This window comes from Neolamprologus multifasciatus, chromosome 2 (assembly GCF_963576455.1).
Source record: "Neolamprologus multifasciatus chromosome 2, fNeoMul1.2, whole genome shotgun sequence".
Taxonomy (NCBI): Eukaryota; Metazoa; Chordata; class Actinopteri; order Cichliformes; family Cichlidae; genus Neolamprologus; species Neolamprologus multifasciatus.
Genome location: NC_140440.1, coordinates 14,400,667 through 14,406,954, shown reverse-complemented (window position 1 = coordinate 14,406,954; position 6,288 = coordinate 14,400,667). Strand labels below are relative to the sequence as shown.

Genomic DNA, 6,288 nt, shown 5'->3' with positions numbered 1-6,288 from the left:
GGGGAGGGGGGCTCCTGTAGCTGCTGCTGTGCTCCAGGCCTCTCCAAATTGATGCAGGCTCACTGGCTTCGGTGCTGCTTTTTTAGCTTCTCACTGTGGCTCCTCTTAAGCCCCTTTTCCATTAGCACTTACCCGGATTGACTCACCACGGTTTTCTGGGTTTTCCATTTGGTCTTTAAAAGGAATATATATATAAAATATGTCTATAATATATATATTATATTATAATAAAGTAAAGGTACTTATTTACTTCTCTCTAATTGGGATGTAAATATCCCAATTAATCACGTTTTATTGTCAACCCAGCAATATACACTCAAGCATACAATGGGATGAAATATCATCCTCCTGGATCAAAGGTAAGACAGATAATCTTTTTGACTATACTGAAATAAAATAAACTAAGAATAAGTACAATAGTATTGTATTTAAATGAAAATAGAATAAGATACAAATCAACGCGATACAATAGTTCACATGCAGAGACCAGCTCTTTAAATGTTAACCCTAGTGACCTCTAATCTCCACTTAGCGTCAGAGTAATTTTTTATTTGTATTTATCACTTTTAACAACTTTCAAAACCATGAAAAACAAGAATAAGTGAAGCGTCTCAGTTGGACGTCTTTATTCAGAATGATAATATTTGCATACAAGAAATTAACTTAAAGTATCATAAACATTGTTTGTTAAATATTGCTATGTGAAAGTTAGCATCCTATTTCTAACATTGAGTATCTGAAGCATTTTGTGTACTTTATGTGCAGCACGATTCACCAATTTGCTGTGTTTGCAGCTTTGCCTGTCCTTCAGCATACAGGTCATCATTTTCTATATTGCTTCCACTCACTAATAGAGTGGTGAGTTTAAAAAATGTTACAAGGTTTTGTCTGTGAAGGTTCTCAGTCATCAGGTCATCGTAGTCTAAGGAGCTTGGAAAGAAAAGCGTCTGGACTTCTTTAAGTTGCTTGAAGACGTTTCACCTTCATCTGAGAAGCTTCTTCAGTTCTAAGGTCAAATGTTGGAGAGTCCCAGATTTAAACCCAGTGGGAGTTTCCACCCACAGAGGTTTACAAAGTTTTCATTAAAAAGCTGTTGTTTTTTCAGGCCTCATTTCATTTCACTGATATTTCACTCATCTTGCACTTAAATTTGCTGAGACTAAAACGTCTGGATAGACAGAGCTGCTGATATGGACTCATCTACCTAAGAAGGTGGACCGTCGTATCTTCCAAAATGTTAATTGTTCGTGAGAGTATATCGGAGTTATGCAGGAAAGCTGGGAACCGACTTATGATCAGGAAAAAACACCAACTAAAATAAACAGAACTGCATGTGTCACAGGTGGAGATGGACAAGTTACCTGGGTTTGTTATTGTGCATGTTTTACTTTATTAATATTCTAATATTGTACAGTGTTTTATTTTTATGGGTTTTATTGCATGTTTTTATGGTATTCATTGGTGACTTGTCCTGGAAAGACTCCGCCCCTCCCTGATTATGAACCTGACACACCTGGGAGGTCCCAGAGGCCAATCAGAGGGCCTGGCAGACCACGGAGAGAGAGGTTTGACAGACACGCAGCAGGGATGGCGAAATAGGAGTAGCAGGTGACGGCCGCATGCGGCGGCGGAGTTGGCGTTGGTGAGAGTGTTCGTGAGGCACGGGACACGAGGCAGAGATGGCAGAGTGAATGTTGTCAGGCGGCGGCCGCAGGCCGGCACGGGGCTGGTGCAGGTTTGCGTGCAGGACGTGGGACAGCAGACGACGCCAGCGAGCAGAGAAGCGGAGGGAGCTGCTCTGCGGCTGGGATAACCGGAGGCCCGATCACGGTGGGGAATCAGTGGCCAGAGGGACAGCGCCCTACCTCACGGCGAGACGGGCTGGTGCCGGTTGGCTGCTACAGGAAAGTTTAGAGCTCTGCCCATCCGGGTAAGTGTCGCGACGTATCCCACTATAATAACCGTAGCCACTAATAAGAAGAGTGACTGTCGCTGCCCCTCATCTTCCAGCAGCCCGGGGCGGAAACACTGATAGGACGCCGCTGGGTTTTCCCTTCTGCTCCGATTGGCTGCATTTTTAACTTTTAGTGACTCTTACGCCGTGGCGGACGCGAATGGACTTTTAATGGTTTTGTTTTATTGATTTTTATTGTGAGTTTTTCCAGGCCAGGGTTGTTTTAATTCCTTTTACATTTTTAACTGTTTAAATGTAATAAATTATATTTTAGTGAGCCAGTTTTTAATTCAGTCTTTTCGCTTGGCTGCTCCACTGCTCCGTCCGTTTTTGAGGGTTTCCCTTCGAGAATAACACCTGTGTTAAATCACGTCACATCCGTTACACGTGCATGTGTTTCAGTAATAAATCAGATGATGGCCTCTGCATCTGGAGAACACCTTTGCATTTCTCATGGGAAACGGTCCACATGCTCTTTTTGTGGAGATCATGTTAAAGTGTAAATCAGATGCTGAGGCTCTTGTAACATTTCTATCAGTGTCCAGCGATACAAATGTAGCTCCCCGACCTCGAGGGCATCCCAGTGAAGTCTTGACAGCTAATTTGCCTTGAACTTTTAAGGAACATGTCTTCCTGCCATAAAAATGTCAAATAAGCTCTACTGGGAAATTTAATAAATGAAGACCATCAGCTTCTTTTACCATTCTGTTTGTCAGCAGCATGCAGGAAGCTGCTTTGAAGAATCCCCACGCTCAGAGGAATGATCCATCTCTCACAGTCAAGAGGGAGCCAATAGATCACATGCAAGCAAAAGAAGAAAAATGCTAATGCTTCATCTAAAATGTTATGTTTTCTGGGGTAGGCAGTGCCACAAAATGTTGTGATCTGAATCCAGTAACAAGTATCACCAACCTCGACTCCTCTTCCATCTGGTTATGTTTCCTTTTTATGCCTGTGGAGATCAAAAAGATATCAGTGCTGTGGATCCATCATTATCTTAACCATGTGTCCAGTTCAGGGATGTGAGCGGTCTGTGACGTTGTGCAACAGTCGGGGTAAAGGATTTGACACAACACACAAATTATGACAAATGTCAAATACGTGACACGTGTATGTCACGATTAGAGAAATATGTGTAATTTTTGTGTGTTCATGTTTGCAAACTAAATGCATTGTTTAACCATCTCTGTTTAGCATTTTCTAAACAGCAGCCAAACGTATAATAATAATAATAATTCTCAGATTCAGACCTCAGCACCACCCAGTGACAGCAGACAGATCATCCAACATGTTCACATGTTAACTGCAAAATGAACTGATGGAAACAGTACAAAGGTTAAAGTACCACATGTGCTGTAGTGAAAGCTGCAGCTGTTTTATTAAGTTAAAGACAAAAAACCAAAAGGATTAATCACTCATGTAACTGTGTCACTATATATCAGCATTAACAGGACCTCAGTTTGGTGTTTCACAAAGCTGCTGATCTCAGACCTGCACAGCTTCCGTTTTAAACACTTGATGTACTCAGCTGCATGAAGAGCACGTTTGAGTTTCTCTGACACAATTAAATAATACTGATGAAGGTCAAAGGTCGTCACTTGTATGTTGAACTACAAACTTGTCATCTGGAATTCTTTCACAGTGTTGTACACATAGTGTTATTTACCATGACGTGATTCAGAGTTATTCATACCAGAGTAACCAGAGAGGATCACATATTTTTAGATATATAACTTTCTACAGGACTGAATATAATATCTTTATGTAAAAGTCCGGAGCCTCTGGGGAGTATCTGAGTATTTATAACATTACACAAACCAAAGGTCTCATCAGTGTTGATGAAATGCTGGGTTTATCCATCTCCTGGGTCAAGCCTCGCTCCATCTCAAGTCACTACTGCGCAGACTCTGCCTCCAAAAATGCAAGATGGCAGCCTCCACAAGCTGGATGCCTTCATTTTTGCACAATGGGAGGAGGTGCTGTCGCGTCGTCCATGTTTTCTACAGTCATTGGTCAGGATACACCTGTGGGACTTCCAGATACAGACGGACAAAATGGTGATAGCTAACCAACCGGACATAGTAGTGGTGGAGAAGCAGAGGAAGACGGGCGTAGTGATAGATCCAGCTATACGAAGTGATAGGAGCAGGAAGAGGGAATACGAGAAGCTGGAGAAGTACCAAGGGCTGAAAGAGGAGCTCAAGAAGATGTGGAGGGTGAAGGTAACAGTTCATACTTAGTGCTGTAAGTGAGGTGGAGGAGGGCCAGACGGTACATCAGTAATGTGAAAGCTCAGTCGGAGATATTAGCTGTTGAGGAGCTGAAGTAGGTGAAAAATATCCAAGTGTGCTATGGGTAAGACGTAACGTGAGATAGGGCTTACACGTTACTTACTTACAGGAAGTTATGGGATTTGGTTTCCTTGGTACCAGCTGCCATGACGAACACCAGCCTGTCAAAGAAATCATCTATTTATCTACACGGGCCTTCCTGCACTCTGGAAGGTGAGAGCTCAGTTACTCCTTGAAGAACTGACTGAGCATCTTCTCTGGATGACGACCATCGCCTCAGCCTTGGACGTCCTGGTCGTTTCACACTCTGCTGCAAATCTGCAAACTGAAGGTTTTGATGCATAAGAACGTTTAATCTGGAACGAGATGAAGGCCACCAAAGTAGAGACCCTCCACTTGGCTGCAGCTAGAAATGGTAAATGCCTGTATTTGTAAAGCACTTTTCTAGTCCCTAAGGACCCCAAAGCGCTTTACACAACCTGTCATCCACCCATTCACACACTCGCTTATCCGTAAAAGATGTGAGCACAATCTATAACAAAGAGCAGCCACGGTGGAGCCCAACTCTCACAGTCCAAATAACCAGTGGAAATACAAACCAAGCTCCTGCTATGGGCCATAGCCTCAGAGCACTGCCCACAAGATGCTCTGAGGCTTGATTCCTGTGGGCAGCTGTGGCTGCTCTGTGGTTAAGAGTTTCCATCCTGGCTCTGCAGAAACAGAGATGCTCTATGACAGACTTACAGCAGCTGTGTCTGTTCCTGCAGCCGAGCTAAACCACATCCCACTATCACAACAATCAGTCTGTATTACCATTTTTCTTGTGAGCCTGGCCTGGTCAGTATATCCACACCTCCTTATACGACCCGCTTAAAAATAAATAAGAATCAAAACGCTAATTTACAAAAGACGTAATAATGCAGGCCCGGCCAAATGGCAGGTTTACCCTGATAACCACAGATGTGAGATTGATATCCATTGTCAACCATGTTTCATGCCTTTTGTAAAAATTACATAATAGTTAAGCAATGATATTGGCTTCATGTACTGGTAGATTTAAATGCTTTCGAAATAAGGATGCAGATTCTAGCAGCTCTACAAAGTATCATGCTGCTAGAGAAGTTGGCGATCTGCACTAATGTAAAGAGACAGGAGGTGAACGCAGAGGGGCTGTCAGAGAAATGTGCAAAGAAGAGTTACTGATAAGTTTTCAAAGTGTTGGATGAGTACGAGCTGTCATACGCATTTACAGGCACACTTCACTCCCACACACAGTCAGAGCATGTTGTTACAGCAACAGTGCCGTCAGTGTGGGAACACATCCATTGGATGTTTGCACCACTAAACACAGACTGCAAAAACACTCCAGTGGTCACATTTGCCTAAACAGAACAAGACGAAACTTTTGCTTTATGCTGTACCTGAAAACTCCATTAAAGTTTGAAGGGGTGGTACACCACCAACACACTCACATGAAAGGTGTGGAGAGCTTTTATTCGTCTCACGGTGGGTTAGCAGTAAAGTGCTGTGACTGACAGAGCTGGGAAAAGAGTGGGAAGCAACTAAAGCCGACTCTCCCCCAGCACAGACACAGAAACAAACAAACACGAACTTGGTGAGACGTTATGGATCGTCCCAACTTGTTTTCTCTGTGCAGAAGTGAAGTAGGATGTAAAAGCGCCCATATCTCAGACGTGTTTTAAAAAAGGAACAAAGGATGAGTTCTCATGGCTATAATGCAAATGAAAGTGCATCATAGCCATGTTTTGACCAAAGAGCATTTGAAGGTTTCACACTAAATATGGCAATCAGAGGTTGCCTCACTGAGCCACTCCAGCCTGCATTAGGCTCAGGGCGCAACCACAGTATATGTTGGCTAATTTAGCTTTAGAGTAGTGAAAGTTATGCATCGTCTTAACTTGTTAAAGCCAGTGTCTGGTCCAAGGAGAAGTGTGTACTTGCTTGGACAGCCCGTTCTCACTCCCGAGGCGTAACATGCCGACGTTTTGTCACGTCCCGCATCGTTCCTGAGGAACGCGAAAG

General features: G+C 43.2%; 1 long non-coding RNA gene across 1 annotated transcript; it reads left to right on the top strand.

The window, feature by feature from the left end:
• The first annotated feature begins 290 nt into the window (after positions 1-290).
• On the top strand, positions 291-3,491 carry LOC146524124 (uncharacterized). Its single transcript, XR_014875797.1, has 2 exons — positions 291-1,930; positions 2,671-3,491. It is a non-coding gene; the product is annotated as an uncharacterized LOC146524124 (long non-coding RNA).
• The last annotated feature ends 2,797 nt before the right edge of the window (positions 3,492-6,288 follow it).